Raw genomic sequence first — 22,113 nt, 5'->3', positions numbered from 1 at the left:
CCCAGCCAGAGACCTGACTGTCCAAGCAGAGTGAAACTGACTAGTGTGGTCTCAATTTCACTCTATTGCCCCTGGGAAAAGCTTGAGCAGCAGCAGTAAAAGCCCTGGAGTTGTCTGCTTGCAAACTCAGGAAGAACACACTGTTTTGGTTTATAATTGGATGATTCTCTTCACAACCACGATGGCTACAAACCCTTTCTCCCCACCTCAATTAAAGCTTTGTTTCTGCAGGAATTGTTAGGGCTCTTCATTTGACATGGAAAAGTTCCCAGCATGCCAACTGGATTTTTCAAGCCCCACCTTAGGAAGATAGCTAAGCACTGGGGGGGAACAACATGCAAAATAAACATTCCTTTGGACTTCCCTTTGTAGAAACAATAAATGGAAAATTACTTTTAAAAATAATTGCATTTAAAAAAGGAATGTTTTCAGAAGTGGCCATCTGATTTCCATACAGAGTTGGCAGCCTTTCAACATTATTCTGTGTTTCTAAAATGACTAAGAGAAACTGATTGGCAGGCAAGGCTCCCCATACTTCTCTCGCCTCCTCTCAAATCACAGACTTGTGGGCAGATGCTGTCATCTTCAAAATGAAAGCCATGACAAGCTACCATCTCTGTCACCCATTTAAAAGCAGCATTCAAGATCCTCCTGAAGGGTGACACCATCTAGTTCACATCCTCTGCACAGAATCAGAAGTAGTCAAGCATTCTCTTGAATGCTTTCTTGTATAAATCAAGCAGCTGTATTATCCCCAGCTAGATGGTGGGTCTCCAAAGAAAGCATGCATTTCTTTGTAGCAGTCAGGTTTCCACTAGAACACACCACAAAGATAATTCCTTTGAATTTAAAGCCTGCCCACCATTGTAGTCAGATTAGAACCTGCCCTGAGTTAGGCAGAGACTTCAATACCAAACCATTCCTTCACTGTAGTAGCTACCAGGAGAGGCTGCTCAGTTCTACTGCAATCCTGTATAAGGTCTAAGGGCTGGGTGATTGAGTGGTTAACAAATCCAGAAACTTTACATCATCCATTCTAATCAGCAGCGACTGAAAGAAAATGGTCCACAGGAAGCAAGTTGCTAGTCTCCATCTAGTCACTAGCTAAAAGGTTTCCATGTTAGAGGAACTACCTTACAAACAGCAGCCTTGTTGAGAAGCCAAGGACTGAATAACTCCCCAACATACCTAGGGACTTCCTACATAGGTCAGGGTTGAGATGTGTTGAAGGGAAGCTAACCAGTGCTGCTGCCACCACCATCGGCACTAAATTCAGTTGGGATGTGGGGGGAGGAGGGAAAGCCTTTAAAAACCCCACCAAACAGGAAATTAAAAAGTCTTTTGTTATTTTACTACATTCTCCCTCTGGAACAGCAATAAAGCACAGCAACTCAGTTGTCATTATAATGCAGCACACAAGGTTCATTGTTCTCAAATATTGACTGGCGGGGTAACATATCCCCAACATAACCTTACAGGCAGGAATTGGTTCTTGTGGTCATACACATTATTGAAACCATGCAGCCAAGTGATGCTCTCAACTGTACTAAACCTCCTTTATGACAAGGTGACCTCTGGTAGCCCCAAATTTCATTGATTCAATAAACCTTTGGGGAGAGGGAGGTGGAATTGATATGTAGACAATGCAAATGGGTTACTGTTTACCAGGGCTAACTCTCTGATGCACCACATGAAGGATCTGTGGCAAGAATCTAAGTAACAAAACAATACTTACAGGTGGCCTGCAAAGTTATAAACAGTCTAAAAAAAGATCTTTTCCTTCTTAGGGGGCTTCTTGTACCGTCCTCTGAAGCAGCTAGTATTGGTCAGTGTCAGAAGCAAGATAATGCACTAGCTGGATCACAGGCCTGATCCAGCAGGGTAATGCCTTATGTTTTCTTAGTGCGAAGCTGTTGTGTAACCACTGGTTATCTTATCCCAGGTTTCAGTCATTCTTACTAAATCCAGGAGAATACATTTAAAATGGCAATGCAAATATCCTGGCTACTGCTCTTTCTCCACCTGTCTGTTTTCAAAGAATTTCTGTAAGGCTTATAAGAAAACTGGATTTTGCAAGTCTCTAGAGTCAGATAACAGCTGGAAAGTACAGAGCCTTGATTCTCAACTAGTGACTCCTGCTTTGGGTTTCAAAGATGTTTGGGGAGGGTCACAGCAGCAAGGAAATTAAAAAAAAAAACAAAAAAAACCACCACACATTGTGAGGACACCAGTCTGCAAAGCTCTGAGCTACTTACAGGTACCCAAGAATGCATCATCTTTGTAACCCCATAAGCTGCACTGGGAAATCTTTTCCTCAGAGTTGTTATGCATTTGTGCCCTCCAGCCCAGAGACCGGGCCACATGACATGGTCACTGAAGAGAAAGGTTTTTTTTAAAGTATCAGAGCGGTAGCCGTGCTAATCTGGATCTGTAAAAGCAGCAAAGAGGCCTGTGGCACCTTATAGACTAACAGACGTATTGGAGCATGAGCTTTCGTGGGTGAATACCCATGCATCCGACGAAGTGGGTATTCACCCACGAAAGCTCATGCTCCAATACATCTGTTAGTCTATAAGGTGCCACAGGACTCTTTGCTGTTTTTTTTTTTAAAGTAGATGATGGTAATCCATTTGTAAAGTCCCAAACTGAGTCTTTGATTCAGAAAAGTCAAGCTCTATTGGCCTGGGTTAAAAATTACACTTCATCAAAAATTTAACTAACTCAAGTCATTTAATAGACAAATGACTGAGAACAGACTTCCTGCAATATATTTAATAAGCTTTAAAAACTGCTGTATTGGGATGCCTCTGAGACCCCATGCTGGGGGTAGAGGGATGTGGATTTTTTCCAATTCCATGTACAACTGAAGTAGAATTGAAGACCAAGGGCAATCCATGCTGAAAACTTACTTGCCTGAATGTTAACTTTTAAGAGTCTCCATGCACAAATTCAGATACATGCAACCAGATGCAATTAAAGCACAGAGAAACATCTGCATGTTGATCTGCCCAAATCTGTCTGGATACGTGAACTATTCCTGCATCAATTTTAAGGTAGATGGTGCAATGGATAACTGATCTGCAATAAGGACTGAGTGCTTTAAGCTAACTAGTGGCCTGCAAGGAAACAGTCTTCCTGTATCTTTCTGCCCATGATACCCAGCAAACTCATTTAACCACAGCACAGTCTGCAAAGGATTTGAGGAAGGATTTTTAAAAGGAGACAATTAACTTGAATTCAACTTGAAATTAATCAACTTCAAGAACTGAGTTCAGTTAGTTTCAGGCAGTAAAACTGTCCTCAAGGTCTGACAATTTTTTAATGACTTTACAGTCAAGTTTTCCAACTCAAGAAATACTTTTTCTCTTCCTTGTTGCTGAAGGAAAGACCCACACCAAGAATATGAGGAAACTGACTTGGGGGGGGGGGGCACTGAAACTGACTCTACATTGCAAATGCCTGCAAAAGCACAAAGTAAACACACTGAAAATGGTGGGAAGGGGGGAGAGAAATCTTTCAGTAATAAATTGCACACAAAAAAGTTCTGGAGCATTTTAATAGTGTAAAATTAAGAAAAAAAAATCAGTGTGATTCTTAGTTTTCTCTCACCCACATTTTGCTTGTGGGTGGATCTCCAAAGGCATAAGCCTCACATACCTCTGGCAGTGCACCAAGTTAACTGGATCAGGTGATAAATTTACTAGGGAGCAAGTTGTGAGCTTCCCTTTGAAACAACTTATGAAACTCATGCATGCAGTAATTTAGGTGTTTCTTGCAAGAGACAGACAAGGTCCTGTCAGAGAAGTGTGATTTTTTTTTAAGGCAATCGTATCCTTTTATCCTCTAATGGCACAATATTACTGCCCAAGGATTGAAAGGAATTCTCCTTAATTGTAATCAGAGAGTCCAGGGATGGGAAGGCACCCAGAAAAATTTAGCAAGAGTAATGATTTATGGGGATTCTTCCTTATATATGCATCCTCAGGGATTTGCTATGTGAAACCCTTAACAGCTGGTATTAAGGACATTCCATTACACTTCTCAGCTCACAGAAGTGCATCTATTAACCCAGTTCTACTGAGCCAAATCCTCAAGATCTGCTCCAGCAGATCTCCCACTGATTACAAGTGTTTGACTAAGGTGCTCAGGCTGGGGCTCACTGGATGAGATTCTGCACTGCACTTCCTAGAGAGACAGCACATAACTGGGAGTCCGGGATGGGGCTACAGCAGCTTTAAGCCACCTTTGGGCCCTCTTGATCCTGGGCTGCTCCAGGGACCTGTCTAAGCTATAGCAGTGCTGCATGGAATCTTTGCAGCAGTGGGTGCTGGGCCTTGTCCCAGTCCCTGTGCCATGGGGAGTCTCAGAAGGCAGGCTTATGGCAGTCTTCCACAGTGCCTGTGCTGAGGGAATCCTTCCTGGGCAGACCAAAGACCCTTAGTGCCCTTTATGCCACTAGAACCCTTTTGCCCAACATATAGGAGTTTTTTGTTTGGTTGGGTTTTGGGGGGTTTTTGTGTTTGGGGGGGGGGGAAGGGTTCTCCCACTGTATATACAATATATAGGTTAGAACTTTTGCCATTCCTTTTCTGAAGGGGAGGAGTAATTATATACATTTTTAATTAAAGCAGGTCAGCGTAAGGGCTTATGGAGAAATCGCTGCAGATTCTCCCTGCTACTGTGTGCTTGCAGTGGAATGCACATATACCCTCTGATGCCTACCAGAAATGAGAGCAAAATGTACTAGTGCCAATGCTGTGCTGACATCAGTGCTAAACTTTTCACAGTAACTTTCCATATAAAACCAGCAAATCTTTGTCCCTCCCGCCCGCCACGCCCAACAGCTGTAAACACACCTTCAACCTAAGCTCAGAATGATAGGAAATGTAACTCCGGCAACACTCTGAATGACTTAGCCTCAGACGCTCCTCCCTCCCACCACAGGAAATGAAGGCACTGCTCGTTGTTCTTAAATTCTGTTCCTAGATTTTGCTATTCATATCTGTCACAAACCAAATACCACTCAGGCTCAGACAGCCAAGGTTTTTTGTTCTTGAACCGACACACTGCAGCATTCTGTATCCATCTGGATAGCATCTAATTCATCTGGATTTCATCAGTAAGCAGGACAGTGACCCAGAAAACTCCTCTAAAGCCTGTATGAAGATTGTTCGAGAAATGGGCAGAATACCAGGATGGGGCATCATCAGGACACAGCCAGCTGCCCCACTAGCCAGATCTGTCATTTACTGACCTTCTAGCTAAAATGAAGGAGTAGAAAAGCAGGCACTGCCCGCATTCGTTGCAATCCCTCCAGGAAGTTTGCAGTGAATCACCCCACTATCTTTAGAAACCAACTGTATCATGCTTTATGTTGGCCAAATTATTATTCACAGAAAGATGGGGTTATTTTGATGAGGAGAATGTCCCTGTTTTACAGCTTATGCACCATATGATTTTATTGTATACATGCCTCAAACATGTCTCAACTGAGATACTCAGCAGAGCCACAAGCTATTATGCAACATGCAAACATCAGGCCCTTTAAATAAAGGAAGTTTTAAGCAGTCGATGGAGGACCCAGCCACAAAGATAGCTGTCACATAACTCTCTAGAAAAGGAGGACTAACCAAGTTAATCCCAAATGCATCTCTTTACTGCCATGAGAAGCTACACCCTCCCAAAAATGCTTTTTTCCTACTGGAAAAGGGGATGATATATAATATGTTACATCACATCCTCTGTCCTAACTTCCAATGCAGCACTGCAGATCTAGGAAGTCTTTTCTTTTCTTTTTTTTAAGCTTGCAGTGTATCTAAGTATGAGTTTTCATAATAATGTATAATGCAACTTAAAACTAGAATAAAATATCACTGCTTACAAGTTCTAGCAAAAACAAATGGATTGCTTGCTCCTACAAGCTAATCAGCTGTCCCAGTATGCTTGAGAGACAGGCAGTGAGTGGGGGAGGGGAGAGGGGAACTAAAGAGATTTCCACTACCACCACCCCGTTGTGAAATCCATCCCCAAGCAAAAAGTAGGTAAGACGAAAAAAGCCAAAATAATGACTTAGATTGTAAGCTCTCTGGGAAGGGACCCCCTTTGTTCTGAGTTTGTGTAGGACCTTGCACAATGGTGCTCTGCTCCACGACTGGGGCTCCTAGAAGCTATGGTAACAAAAATTAACGATAGTAAATAGCGTAAGGATGAAAATCTATTCAAATGCTCTGTAGACTCCAATTTTGTTGTTCAATATTTATTGGGTCACCCACTTCAAATGGGAACACCAAACTCTGCTACAGCCAATGGATTGAAAAGCTGACTAATTGCACTATAGATTTTGCATCCTCTGCAGAAACAAGTACTCCCTACGAATGATACTCAGTGATTCACTGTGGATAGCCCTATGCCATCGACAGAAAAACGCTTTGCTAATGGAGGGCGGCGGGGGGGGGGGGGGGGGAGAGAATACAAACCACAACTGTCAGTGAAGTCTGGGCTATATCAGGATTCAAATCTTTCTACCACTGAAACCTAACTCTGCCACAAGGCCTAAAAATCACAAGCATTTGGCACTGGCTCAGCTGGTGACCATCTCCGAGACTCATCACCACCAAGATGACTTACATACATGAACACACCTATCTTTACTGTAACTTGGAGCCCACCACAGCTTGCCTGTTTATCCACCTGTTATTGTCCTAATCTCAGACTGTAAATCTGTTACAAGCACTGTCCATTTTGGTCATCTATATGGTTTGTATAGAACAGTGGGCCCTGATCCCTGTTTGGAAGTCTTGAGGTGCTACCACAGTGCAAACAAATGTTACGTGCAAAATCTACTGATATGAAAGCAGATACATGTTGTTTTTAAAGCAAACAGGTTACGCGCCTTGGAGTGAAATATTACAGACAGCAGCCACTTTATAGTTAAGGTTTCCACCTATGTTTCCATAACAGCCCTGATTTGGAATTCCAGATCTAAAATTAAAGTCAGATTGGTCTCAAATTAGCATCCTAGACCTGGATGCTGAGATAGAATTTTTGTATAAAACCTGAAGTGAGATGGATAAGAGTTTCTTGAATTAGGACACCCCAAAAACAGAGGTGGCCACCAGGTATCAAAAAGTAACTTTGTAGGGTACTTTTTAGCATGATGTGCACACACACAAAGCAAGAGAGAAATTAAAGTTAGTTTCCTGGACTCCAAGCACAGATCAAGGGCACAGCACCAAAACTGTGATCGTAAAAGCCTATTTCAGTTAACTTTTGACTTGGGAATATTGCTGGGGATCTTTGGCTCCTACAACCTTATTTAAGCAAATCCAAGAGCTGTTGGACACATAAGCACTCATTTCAACAAATGTTTCTAGCACCTTCTCCCACACAGATAAGGGAAGTTGACATGATTCATGTCAATTTCATCGCTTCCCACAAGATTCTGAATAGATGCAGTGAAACTGACAAGAATCAGGTCAACTTCACTCTGCGGCTGCTGCTGCTGCTTGGGGAAGCTCAGAACAGTAGCCACTGGAGGTACTGAGCCTATTCACAGAGCTGAGGGAACCCAAAGAATAAAGGAAGAGAAAGAGAGCCCATGCCTTGCAAGAGAGATGTAGAAAAGCAGGCTCTGTCCCCACCCTCCACCCCAGAGAAGCAGCCAGGATTTTCTCAAGCCTTGTACTAGACCAGGATGCACAAATGAAACACAAGCATCAAACAACAGGCTCCTCTTGCCAATTTAAATTCACTCACTTCTGTGCCACAGGCATAGGCGGCAGGTTATATATGTTGGCGGTGCTCAAGCACCAGGAATATTCAGGGCTGGGGGCCCTGCTCCAGCAATATTTGGAGTTGGGTCTCTCCCCTGGCCCTGCCTGGATCGGGCCCCGGCCCCCGTGGGTCTCTCCCCGCCCCGCCACGTCCCTGCCTGACAGAAAGCAGTGCAGCGCCTCTCCCCTGCCTGCTTGAGCTGCCAGAGTAGAACGGCTCCCGGCAGAACTGCTGTCTGCTGCCCCAGGGTCCTAGAGCCTGCCATCCCCTACTGGCAGGGCAGGCTGCCCTTACCCTGCCCTTCCGCTCTCGCCCTGAGCCTCTCCAATGCCCCAAACCCCTCATCCCCCCACACCCTAATCCTCTGCCTCAGCCCTTAGCCCCCCCACATCATGAACCCCTCATCCTCAGCCCCAACCCTCATCCCTCTGCACCCTGATCCTCTGCCCCAGTCCTGAGCCCCCCCGCAGCATGAACCCCTCATCCTCAGCCCCACAGCCCTCACCCCACACCCCAACCCTCTGCCCCAGCCCTGAGCCCCCCCACATCATGAATCCCTCATCCTCAGCCCCACAGCCCTCATCCCTGCACTCCCTCCTATCCCCAAACTCCCTCCCAGAGGGTGCACCCCCTCCCCCTTCCCACACACCCCCTCCTGCCCCCAAACTCCCTCCCAGAGCCTGTACCCCTCACCCCTTCCTATGCCCCCACCCCCAGCCCAGAGCCTGCACCCAAACTCGGTCCCAAAGCCTGCACCCCTCACCCCCTCCTGCACACCCACCCCCTGCACCCAGCACCCAAACTCCATCCCAAAGCCTGCACCCTGCACCCCTCCTGCACCCTAATCCCCAGCCCAGGACCTGCACCCCAGACCTTCACCCCAACCCCCTCCCAGAGCCTTAGGCAGGTGGGGGCGGAGTTTGGGGGGGCGGAGTTGGGGGGGTGGGTTCTGGGCACCACCAAAATTTCTACAAACTTGCCACCCATGGCCATAGGTTAGTCTCTTCCCTCATCTGCTTGCCACAGAGAGAACAGAGCTGGTCAGAGTGCAGACCATGAGCCCCGTGGTACCTACACTTCAGCATTCCCAAGGCCCTTGCTGTGGTGCTGAGCACTGGGCAGCACGCTAACGGAAGAGGCACTTATTTCACAGCGCTGCAAACAAAGCAGCAGTCATCCTGCTGCTGCCAATGGATTAAATTAGGAGAAGCCACCAGTGCAATTAGAACCAACTGACCGCTCATTGCATCAAGCCTTCCTGTTCATCACCTCAGCAAACAGGAGCCCTTCCCCTGGGGACAAGCAAGACTCAGTGGCTGATATGTAGTTCCTCGCCCACCATGGCATACCCTTTGGCATAATTCCCACCCAGTGTTGCAATCCATCCTACTGTACTTTACTGTAGAATGGTACATGCCTTCCTTTAAGTGAGCAGACACCAGACATGCTTGGCAGAGAGGAGACAAGAATTAATTTCCCAAGACGTTTCTATCTCAGAGAAACGGCTTGAGAGGCCGTGTGTTTACTGACCTACTAAGTGGGAGTGAGGGATGCAATCAGGACTTTAAGCAAAAAAAAAAAAAATTATTAAAAGGTCAGTTTTTGCCTTTTTTCATAATCCCAGAACTGAACTAACAGCTCTGCTGCTCGAAAAAGGAAGAGAGGCTGTCTCAGTTTAACCTCCTCACTCCTGCAGCACAGGATGTGACATGCCCCCGGAAAGAGACTGGTTCCGTTCAATCAAGCATAGTCCATTAAAGCTGAAAGATACAGTAGCAGCAGGGAGAAGGAAGTAACAGATGCATGAAAGCACTAGAACACTGATGGGCTTGTCTCGGGAACTGGAGTCTCTCACTTCGAGAGCGCAGGCTTAGCTTCTGATTAAATGGGAAAGGATTGAGCAGCCTTGGGATTTTGCACATGGATGTGTGCAGATCAGGTGCCATCACAGGGAGTCAAAAGGGCACAATTAAGGGCCACAACTCATGTCCTTGGATTTGATGCAAACTGTTATTCAACTGCACTGTTGTAGACACAAAGCCCAGCAGCTCCAAACACCCTGCCTGGATTTCAGGGGCCACATCCCCACACACTAACCCTTTTATTTCCGCTGCTGTCACTGTTGACACATGGCTCAAGCCCTACATCAGATGGCTGTGAGGCTGCTTCTGTGAAATGACTGCATGTGTGCAGGACCGTGTCTAGCTATTCTGGGGCCCTACGCCTCTGGGGAGGCGTGTGGGGCCCCAGGCCTCTGCGGGGGGGCAGGGCTGGCTTGGGGGGCAGAGAGGAACCACCCCCCAGCACTCACCGACAGCGCGGCTGGGGCCAGGTCTGCACTTCCCGCCACCAGTGAGTGCAGGCCCGGCCATGCTGCAGAGCTCAGTGGAGTGGGGAAGGGGCGGGACAGGGGCCCTGGGGAAGAGCCGGAGCAGGGGCTGGAGTAGCACGCAGCTGCACAGGGCACCAGGAAATTTGGTGCCCCAAATTTCCTTGTGCCCTACGCAGCTGCGTACTTTGCGTATGGGTAAGGAAAGTGCTGCATGTGTGTATAAAGCAGACACCTGCCCACTAGGAACAGAAGCCTCTTTCCCACCTTTAGCCATGTCGCTGGTGCTCTCAGCTGAGAGCCCATGGAGACTCAGCCATCGAGACTGAACTCCCCTGTTGCCCCCAGGGACGGTTTGTCCACACTGGCACGGCAGCATGGGGGAACGTTTTGCTGCAGCTGCCCTGGGAAAGGTGACACCGGCCTTCTGGGATTGCCTATGGCGTCCTTTCAACAACATCAAGGTGAATTCTGAGTGCTGAAGGGAATATTTTGCACTCTCTCTGTGTTGAGAGTGCAGAGGACCAAATCCAGGCTCTGGCTTCCATGGAGGCCTGAATTGCTGCAGAGCTCACCTCGGTTCTAGCTCACTTCCAACAGAAGCGGATACTGACCTGCTGACAGGCACTCTGAGGTGTGGCTGGGAAATCCAAAGACAGACTCATTTGGTTTAACCTAGAGTCCCTCATCCACTGAAGTCACTGGGCAGCCTCATCCATTCAGGTCACCCGTGGCCCTGACAGGAGTAACCTGCATGACAGGCTGCTCGGGGGACTCCCAGTCAGACAGAGTAGGGGCACAAATTAGCACTGTTTTAGGAGCATTGCATATGCCCAATTCTAGGAACAAGTTTGAAGAGAAGAAAAATTCTGCTTCCCCCACAAAAAAAGGAAGTCTATAAATTACCGCTAAAAGAAAACCCAACGCAGCCAGATCATTGTTTATCGTACAGTTGCTGAGTGCTTCCTCTCCCCGTTCAAGGTATTTTTGTTTATATCTCTTCCTTTGTCTCTTAAAAACAGCAACTGGAAGCAAGTATCATACAGGAAGGGAACAATTTTGAACTTGCAAAGTAATGAGCCAAGATTATCCTGAAAGAGCTGCACTAAACACCAGCCCAGGTGGGTCCTCAAACATGGGTCCATAGTGTCTGGTCTACATGAGAAACTGTGGTTGGTACAGGGCTGGTAAAGTATTAATAGAGCAGCAAAACCTGGCCTGCTGAATGGGAGTGAGGGATGCAAAAAGTGTACATCCCAAAGTGTAGGTGCAATTATACCGGCAAAAAAGTGCCCGCCAGTATAACAACATCCTACCCCAAACTTTTACCTAGCACTTTTCATCAGTAGATCTCAAAGCACTTTATAAAGAGGCAAGTATCATCCCCATTTTGAAGATCAGGAAACTGAGGCACAGGGAGCTGAAGTAAGTTGCCCAAGTTCAATCATGATAAGTGGCAAATCCAGGAATAGAACCCAGGTCTCCTGAGTCCAAGTCCAGTGCTCTATCTACTAGGCCCTAAGCAGTCTTGCTGGTATGAGCTGTCCCCCCACTAGGAGGGTTTGCCGATAGGGCTATACCATCAAACTCTTCTAATACAAGCAAGGTTTCAGAGAGCTTATCTCAACCACAGCTTCCCAACCAACTTGCAATCACGAGCCACCGCCCCTTTCATTTGCGCAATCTCCCTGTGGCAACTTAGTGAGAGGTTATATGGAAAAGTCATGCTGGGTAAGTATTCTCTTCTAACAGTGCTGGCTCATAAGGGAAGCTTCTATTTCCTCATCTCATCCTATGCAGCAGCAATCACTAGCAGAGGCAGCTAGATTCCATGTTGCCAACTCCTGTAATTTTATCACAAGTCTTGCAGCATTTGGTGTTTTAAAGCCCCAGTTCCAGGAGCCAGGTAATTACTTGAGACTCCCAGCCTTCGTGCTTGGAGAAAAAGACCCGAGTGTGCTCTAAGGGCTCAGAACCCAGAAAGCAAGTAAAAAACCCCAAATATACAATTGCTTCAATCTGATGATCTTTTGGCACCTGACTCGTGACTTAATATTTGAGGTGGCAGTGCCCTGAACCGGCTCTTCCGGGGGCAGAAAATGACACCTTGCTTCACCGAGGACCCATACAGTTACCACTCCCAGGACCATAAACCTCCAACAGCCTGAATCTAAGGGTATGTCTACACTATCCACGTTACAGTGCTGCCACGGCCACACTGTGACATGGGCAGTGTAGACATGCTTTATCGTCGGGGGAGAGCTCTCCCAGCGATTAAAAAACATACCCCAACAAGCGGTGTTAGCTTTATCGCTGGGAGCGTGGCTCCCAGCAACAAAGCACTGTCTATACTGGAGCTTTTGTCATTCAGGGGGATGTTTTTTCACACTTCTGAACAACAAAAGTTTTAGTGCTGAAAGTGGCAGTATACACACAGCTTAAATGCAACTGTACCATTCTTCTCAGTTTTCCAACACCTTCCAGGCCCCCTTCATACACCCCAAAGCAGCAAGAGAGCACACACCTATTCACCCTTTTACAGGTCACCTTTAAATAAAAGGCTTCTCTATATATTAGCTTTCCTTATTGATGGACCCCGCAGGGAAATCCAAGCAGGATGTGTAATCCATGGCAAGGGAGGCCCTATAAGCAGAGGACTTAGGTTTTCAGAGCAGAAAGAAAGGGGGGGAAATGTGGTTCAGTGGGAATCAGACTGGCAATCAGAAGACCTGTGTTCTTCCATGGCTCTGCCACTGACGTGCTATGCTATACCGGGCCAGTCACTTTCCCTCCCACCCTCAGTCTGCCTTGAGTGTAAGCTTGTGAGGGCAGGGCCTTTCTTCCGTGGGGCCTCTAGCTTGTTTGTACTATGATACTATGATACAAACAAATATCTGTAACAGCAACTTCACAAAAGGCAAATGGAGTCTTGGGCACCTGGAACCCGACAGAGACCATCAACTCACTTCCTAGAGGCCAGCTAACAGCCTTCCCATAGGAACAAGTTTTGGTCGTTACCAACTGGGACAGAATTTGAACCAGCAGCCTTAAGGTGAAAGGCTCTCTCCCGCATTAGCTGAGCCATCCAACACTCAGTCCTTCAAAGGTATTAGCAGGCACTGAAATTATAAAGGCACCAACTTTTAGGAGACTATTGTTAATGGCACCACTTTAACGTTCTGCCAAAATATTCCAATTATTGTCATTCCATCTATATTTATTGGAAACCTCTAGTGTAAAGGGTCATAAGAGTTAGACATTCCTAAACTGAGCTTTCAGCAGACAGGCTGGATGCAGCAACCCATTTCCAAGATCTCAAGAAAAAAAGGGTACACCGCCTGCAGATCTGTTGCTACAAGGTCAGATACTCACACCAAAGTGACTCAGGGCCAACTCATTGAGAATCAGATTAACACGTCGCTAAGGCTGGCAGGGGGAAAGACAACCTCAAAAAATGCAAGGCTAAAGGACTCCCTGCTTCAACGGATGACGAAGCCTGAACAGACATCACTGGCAAATGCTAATATGGCTCCAAAAGTCATGGGGTCAGGGCTGCATAAGTGAAACCAACCTACCAATGTGTTTGCTTTAAATTCAGAACAGCAGAGAGTCTGTCCTGTATTAAAATCATTTTGTGGCTTCTGAGCAGCCCAAGTATATGAGCAGGTGTTTTAATGGCACATCAGGCTGTGCCTGATCAGCCAGCTGCATAGGTCAGACACATTTCTGACCAAAAGGGAAATTCCGGAGCAGGAGGCCTTCATGGCCCAGTGCACCTCCACCTTCAAAGCAGGAGAGGTTTGTTGAGACCCCTGAATTCATTCCCCAAGACACGGGTTCTTAAGTAATAGATTCTCTTCCACCATGAGTATGGCATGTTAAAGGCGAGAAATGGCAGATTTGACTTACATCTCCACTATATACTTTTACAACATGGGAAATAGCTGGAAAGTCAGACAAAGAAAGCCCACAAAACAAAGAAAGCACGGAAGCAAACTCAACATGCCATATGCCAATCCCAGCCCCTAGACTCCTTACAGCCACACAAAAAGGGAAGGCTGTTCTGCTGGTTGCTCAGCATACATAAATTTTATTGCTGTGCTGGAAACAAAGGTTTTTGCATATTCAGTAACCAGGACATTACCAGCCTCCTGTAGTAAAGGAGCAGGGGGAAGGGAGACCAATCACATATGAGCACCGTCAACCAATGCTCTGAAGCCCAAATCAGGACCATATTATTTTACTAAGTATGCAGGTTAGAGGCACCAAGGCTACAGTTTCTGTTGTCCCAACTTTTATGAGCATGGTACTGAGATTTTCAGGCAGTTGCTAGAAATAGGTGAATATGTAATCAGCAGAATTAGTCAAGGGGATCTGTAGACTGGGTGTACTTTGTGTTACCAATCCAATGCACTTTATATCATGCCTCCATTTACCCTGCATAATTAGGTATTAAAATTGCATCTGTTAGCAGCAATTTGCCAATGCTTGGTTTCAGCTGTTACAGATTTCTCACCACTTAATACCACTAATAAAGCATATGCAACAAGTAGGGTTTACAATTTGAAGAGCTTGCATTTATGCTGGCTACAGAAGATCAGTTGAGTTTTTAAAGAAAGAATTATCTACTCCAGTGCCTTGTGTACATTTTAGTATGTCACCCTGACATATGTACCAATTAATGATCAACTTTATCAAGGCACAAAAGGAGGCCCTGAGTCTCACACCCAACATTTCATTTAATGTAGGCAGATTAGCTCAGCCACATATTTTAGATTCTGTTGTTGGCCACCACAACTAACACAATTAGGCTGGCTCCAGAACCACACCTTACATCACACCAGGTGACCTCTAGGGTTATTATGGTATATCATACAGTTGATCTCTTTTAGAGATCTTTATCAGGCTCCCCCCATCACTGCAGTATCTGAGCACATCACAATCTTTAATGTATTGGTTCTCACATAGGGAGGGCAATGCCGTTATCCCCATTGTACAGATAAGGAACTGAGGCAGTGACTAGCCAAGGTCATAAAGAAAGCATGTGACAGAGCTGGGACTTGCACCCAGGTCTCCCAAGTCCTAGGCTAGTGCTCTAACCACTGGACCATCCTGTTAACACTTGTCACCACTCTTACTGTAGAGCACACAGTGACAGCTTGTATTCTGTACAAAAGAAGAAGGATCACCACTGACCCTCCTGTAATAGCACTCCATCACTAATAGCACTGAATAGCAGAGATGCAGTGGAGTGGAAGAGTGGAGTTCAGAGACCTCCCCAGAGATGATCATTAGAGCAGATCAAGGAGGGTTTGGGGACCAATTTGATGTTCACGTCACAAAGGAAGAGGACTTGTGCCTTCTCTTAGGCACAGTCAGCAAAGCTACACTACAGAAGAGGCTGCTCTCAACTGAGCAGATCTGAACTCCAATGCGATGATGCAAATCACACTTTCAGAGCGGATGAATTGTACGTTAAGTGCAGGTGACTGATCTGAGACATAAAAATAGACTGAATCATAGGAATTAAGTGAAACTGATTTGGTAAATGATACATGGCAGTAAAAATTCAGTGCAATGACTTACAAGGAATGTTGGTATCCAGCTGAACTACACAAAATGTTAAAGAAAGAACTAGCTGCACTGAAGAACAGCTCCATTTGTTTTTTAAGGTGCAAAATTACTATGCATTTGAATGCCTACTGCCCTGGTAGTCCAATTCAGCCACTGGTGAGAGGGTTATAATAAGACGGCTGATGGAAGGAATCCATTCAGACTTGCATGGCAGGCTCAACTCTCAACACAGCTTTGTATGAGAGCAGCGCTGTCACATTCAAAGCACAAGCAGTGATTTTACAGCAGGTTTGGCCTCTGGTTGCCACTAATGGCCTTTATCATACTCATGGCATTTCAAGGCTCACAGCTGGGGTAAAATATTACCTTCCATTTGGAAGGGAACATAAAATTGCTGTGGGTGGGATCCTGATAGAGCACACAGGCAGCCTGAGGCAGCTGTCAAACAGGGAATAAAAAAAGTTACACACAAACAAGTTCTGCTTGTTTCCAGAAGAACCTTCATTTTGTCTGGGCTCAGATATGATGGTAATGGGCACCTTATAGTGGGATGGACAGGGCAGACCAAGTGCTTCCGTCTCTTGGAAGCAGTAGTGCTCATTGGTGCTGCTCAACTCCAATTCTTCTCTGGGGCTAAAGCCCACTTGCATTCAGCTTGTTAGCCTGGGCCCAGGTCCCCAAAGGTATTCAGGCACCTGAAATCAATGGGAATTAGGTACCTAAATACATGTCAGGGGCAGGTCCTTAGTGACCCCTACAGCTGTTCTCAAACAGATGCTTTAACCCACGCATTTCCTTGGACACCTCTGACAGCACAGCTCTTGTTCCTCATGATGTACCCCAGCAGTACCGTCCGCACAGTTCCTTACTACTCTGACTAATGCCAGTAAATATGAGTGTCTTGCAAACGTGCCTGAATTAAGCCTCACACAGCAAGTTCAGACTGACCCAGGAATAGAACCCAGGGCTCCCAGTCCAGTCCCATGTGCCAACCAGCCAGCTCCGCTGAGCTGAAAATCCTCCACATTCAGTGGCCATTTGACAAAGCAGCAGAAACAAAGGAGATTAAAGAGATGGGTGGTAAGAGGTGAAATGAACCAGTCACCCCATCCCCCATCATTTCACTCAAATGGAGGAAGCGGGCTTTGTCACAACAGCACAGCTTGTTACTAATGCTTCCCCTTCCATATCTCATGCCTGAACAAACACAATCAGCCAGAGCCCCAGCTAACAAGAGCTAGTAAAGGGGAGCTTGGCCTAGTGGCTACAAAAGTGAACTGAAGAAAAATAACCTCACCAGGTATGTTGATTCAACAGCCAGTGCAACATGGACACAACAGGAAAACACAAACAGCACAAATTTAACTAGAAACTCCACCTTCCAGAGAAGCCTCATCACAAGAAGCTGAACCAAAAATGGAGGGAGGGGAATTAATGAGAAAGTAATCGGACTCTCAAGAAGCAGAATTGATCCTCCTGTTCATAATTCAGAGCAAGCACAAGAAAAGCTGTTACCTGAGGATTCTACATATAATGAGCAGTCATATATTCTAATTCAGAAAGAAATACTTGCCAGCCAAATCCAGATGCAGACAAATTAGTGCTAGCTCCTGATTAGAATCAGCAACAATAGAGTTATACTAGGTCTTCATCTGAGTCATGTGCAAGGGTCTCTTTTCCTGGTCTTGGCATTTAGATTGCCCCAGTAAAAGCCTAGCAGCATCATAACTCACTAATTCTCCTAGTTTGCTAATGACCAAATGAGGTTTATCAGGAAACAAAAGGCTAGCCTCAACCCCTAAAGAAATAAACCCTGTTTGCAATGGCAGAAGGATTTCCTCTGGGATGGTGTTGCCTGAGGAATTGCCAGGAAAAACTGTATTTTCTTCATTTGATATGAAATTAACTCCCTGATGCTTCAATACTTTAGCACATGACTCTTCTCAGGATGAAATAAAAGCCTAGGTGAAGAATCTATAGGGAATCTAGAGGGAGGCTGCTGCTAAGGAACACTGCAAATTATAATCCCTGTGGCAGAACAAACTTCTCAAGAGGAATTTCACTCAAGGGAGTGAAAGTGTTACAGGGAAGGAACTCTCCCAGCCCCCTCCGGGAGACTGAGCACTTCCAGGTTGCAATTTATGATGGGCCTAGCTTTCAACATTAATGATGCAACCCCTCTCTCTTAATTAGCAACCCCTCTCTTTTCCATGTAAATGGTTTAACAGACTCCTCTACAGATACCATTTTGCACTGCAAACCACACTCTGGAAGACTGAAGGCAGCATGTTCCCTCCCCGAAGCACTGAATGCAGGTTTGAAGAACCTCCATGGCACATAAAGACTGTAGCCAGAGAAGCTCCCCCAATACTCAGCAGTTCAAGACAGGCATTCTGACGGGATCTACATTCATTATGTCTACCCAGGGCTTTGAGATCTTTAGATGGCTGGACAGAGCTAAAGCAGCACAGATGATGTGAAGTCGGTGAGGAGTATTCAGCCAGGCTGGTGAGGTTCCATTTTTACAGTTCAAAAAGGTACCCGACTAGCTTCTATTTCCCTCAACCCACCACTAATCTGAAGGACTAAACTAAAATGACAGTCGCTCTGTTGCATTATATTGGTCCATCGGTGCCCTGAAAGGAAGTTAGAGCAGTGTGGTCATTTAATGGCAGCTGCACATTACAACTCTGACTCTTGTCTCAAGACCAAAAGTACATGGCTGCAAGCTCCACAGAGCTCACAGAGGAAAGGTGCTGGCTATCAGATGAGCAGGTAATAAACCAGAGATCCTTCCTGACCATTGCTGGTGTGTTACAGTGCTTTCGCCCAAAGGAGACAGGGATAACCCCAGTGTACCAGCCAACATCTTACGCTGGACAGAGCGTGTTCTCACATCGACGGCTGTGTGAGCACTATCACTCTACACTGAATCACTGCCAAAACTCACTGGAGTCAGTGTTTGTCAGCACCCAGTTCTCCATCTGTAGCACGCTCTGGGATACAGCGCAAATGAAAAGAACTTGACACACACAGCTTTGGGAACAAGGAGGAGGCTGCTGACATTACACTGCTAAGGCGGTAGCTTAGTCACCTTCTCGCTTAGCACAGCCACAATGATTCAGAACAGACAATCACAGCACTGGAAACTCTGGGTGCTTTTTTAGCTGCAGCTCTGAGGTGGGTTCAGGGTAACCCACAGGGAGTGTAACTAAAGCAGGTGTTCTCAAACTGGGGGTCTTGAGCTCTCAGCCTTCACCCCCAAACCCCACTTCACCTCCAGCATTTATAATAGTGTTTAATATAAAAAATGATGTATTTAATTTATAAGGGCAGTCGCACTTGGAGGCTTGCTGTGTGAAAGGAGTCATCAATACAAAACCCCTGAACTAAAGAATTGGAGATCTAGCTAATACTCCAGGCAGCACAAGCATGAAAGGGTTCTAGAGAACGCCGCCAAGCACAACTGAGCATGGACCTGCTGGCTAGATCCCAGCCATGGAGCTCTCTCAAGCAGGACTCCTGGAGTTCAATGCAAGGAATAAAAGATTTCTGCAGAGAACAGCTCTTCCTCAATAGATCTCAAAGCATTTTAGAGATGGGTTAGCATCATCTCTATTTTACAATTGGAGAAATAGAGGCACAAGGACATGGTGCAAGCCTGTAGCAGAGCCAGGAGTAGAACCCACATCCTCCTAGCTCCAGAGTCCACCCCTCCGGGCCAAGCACAGAGAGCAAATCCCCATCTCTGCTACAACAGACTCTAGGATGGCAATGTCTACCCAGCCCTCCCCACGGCACGGGGAAGTCTTGGAGAGCAGGCAGTGGCAGGCCCGTTTTCATACATTGGAAAAAATGGAATTTAACATCCCAGGAAAAGAGCTAAATTGGAGCCAGAGCAGAATGTTCACATTGTGGTTAGTGCACAATGTTTAAAATGCCATTCCTCAGATAAAGCTCTAGCCGTTCACAGAAAGCAGGGTCAATGGCTCCCCAGGATTTTCACAAGCAAAGTAGCTCCTCACTCTCAAGCTGACAACACAAGATGAGCCACCAGAGGACAATGTTCTTGAAGCTGGAGAAGACAGACAGGCACAGGTTTTGCTCTGTGCAGGACCTTAAACATTTGCCAGGAGAGGAGGAACTCTGGTACCAAAGACAAAATGCACAGGGTATTTGAAGTTAGGCAACGTCACCAGTCCTGCACTCCAGCGCCCAGGCTGCAGTAAACCACTGAGTCACTAGAGAAGCACTGTACCGGACAGAGGGAAGTGACTGAGCACTTGACAGGCGATTCTCCTCTCTAATGAGCAGCCTGGGCCTGCTCTACATTCCCCCTTGTACACAAATGCATCCTCTTCCAAATCAGGGTTAACAATTGCTTAACAATTAAACACAATGGACCTGATTTACCCCAGCTGGCACAGAGAGGCATTAACACACACACTTCACCTGCACCAGACGACACCCAAAATTGTGGGGAGGGCTGTTAGCAGTCCCCCCCATTCCCAATCCATTGGGATTTCTCACAGGAGGAGGGCACTGTCCTGAGAACTCTAAAAGACCCCACTAGAAGGAGGTGCTAATCTCACTGAGTCCCATCACAACCTAGCAGTGAGGAGGCTGTCAGGCCTTCCAGTCTCCCAAATACCCTGCCCAGAGGCCAGACAGCTTAACCCTTTGTTTAATACGTTAAAGCTACGTGGAGGTGGGTTTACAAGTTGCCAAGTGAGGGTGGGACAATATCACTTTTCACCAAGGTGGTGCATTCCAACTTTGGCCTGCTCCACACACACATTTTGTATTGGGTAACTATCAGTCATTACACCAATTGAATCTATTTCCCTATGTTAAGTTCTCCTCACACCTTCTATGGGCCATCTTAATTATCACTTCAAAAAGTTTTTTTTCCTCCTGCTAACGATAGCTCATCTCAATTGATTAGACTCTGCCTGTTGGTATGCATACTTCCACCTTTTCATGTTCTCTGTATGTATAAATATCTCCTGTCTGTGTGTTCCATTCTATGCATCCGAAGAAGTGAGCTTTAGCTCACGAAAGCTCATGCTAAAATAAATTTGTTAGTCTTTAAGGTGCCACAAGTACTCCTGTTTTTTTTGCGGATACAGACTAACACGGCTGCTACTCTGAAACCTATCAGTTAGGGGGTGATTTTTTACCAATACTGGGACAATCCCAGTTGTGGATGCACCAATATGAAGTTTCTTTATACCAGTATAGCTTAGTCCCCTTCCCAATAGCTACTCCAGCAGAAAGCACCTTTCTAGTGATGTAACTGCCCCAATTCTAGGGGAAGATTTTACTGCTAAGTCTCTGTGTAGACAGCACTAGGTCAACAGAAGACTACTACTGCCTCTTGGGGAGGTGGATTACCTAGTGGTGTGGATTTTTCACACCCTGATTGACATCGTTAAGCCAAACTAATTTTCTAGTGTAGACCAGGCCTATATCAGTTTAATTAAAAGGCCCATCTTTCTAATGTAGGCAAGTCCTTAGGTTCAGGAGTGTCAGAGATGCACCTTTTTATTTTTAAAAACATATCCATGATGAGCAGAGCTCTTCCAGCTGAGCTTGTAGTAGGAAACAAAAGTGAGCCAGCTGCCATTTATCTTTTAAAAATAGAGAAAATACATAGGGCCTAATGTTGTCTATTTAGACTTAACATTTACTAATCCATTTTGATACACTTGCCAAGATCCAAGTTCACAGCTCTGCATTTCCTGCATTGTTAGATTCCAAATCCCTGCTAGGCATACAGATCCCTGCACCATTGTAAGCATTAGCGAGGCTCTAACTCTTGCAAAGTAAGCACAGAAACAAACTCAATGGTTGTTATTTTATAAGCCTCTCAGTTTGCTGTGAATTTCATATCAAGGATTCCTTCAGGTTCTAAATCCTAAAGGTCTTTTTAGGTTGCCTCCCATTTCTTCCAAATCCACCTTTATCCTGGAGTTGAAAACCCCCCACTGATCATGACCAAGCTTACTTTTAAAGGGACACTGCAGGGTTAAAAATCTCATTAAGAAAGCAGTTTGTTTACCACTGTCAAACACCACAGCTTATTAATATTGTATGTTCTCATTTACTTTTCACTAGCTGTATTTTTGACAGCTCACTACACTGAAAATAGACTAGTCAGTTTCTTGTCAATTTCACTTCCTGGGTCACCAGCATAAAGCAACCAAGGTTAGCTTACAAACATTGTGGGGGAGGGGTGTGGAGAGAGAACTTTCCACAAGTTTCTAACGGACAGATTTCTGTTGGTATTTTAAGCTTCTATACATGCCTAGTTTTGGCTCCACAGTTAGGTTCCCTAAATCTGACCTGACAGATGTCCCTGTAACATCTGGATTCAACACAAAACAAAAGCACAGGTTAAACCTTTCAGTGTGCTCTCAGGGATCAGACTGCCAGTG

At 45.8% G+C, this 22,113-nt stretch overlaps 1 protein-coding gene across 1 annotated transcript in view; it reads right to left on the bottom strand.

Moving 5' to 3' along the window:
* Positions 1-22,113, bottom strand: part of GNAI2 (G protein subunit alpha i2) — a 231,268-nt gene that overhangs the window by 194,071 nt on the left and 15,084 nt on the right. The window lies entirely within an intron of this gene.

Source organism: Mauremys mutica, chromosome 7, assembly GCF_020497125.1.
Source record: "Mauremys mutica isolate MM-2020 ecotype Southern chromosome 7, ASM2049712v1, whole genome shotgun sequence".
NCBI classification, from domain to species: domain Eukaryota; kingdom Metazoa; phylum Chordata; order Testudines; family Geoemydidae; genus Mauremys; species Mauremys mutica.
Note: the sequence above shows the minus strand (reverse complement) of the source record. Positions and strands in the feature narration are given on the sequence as shown.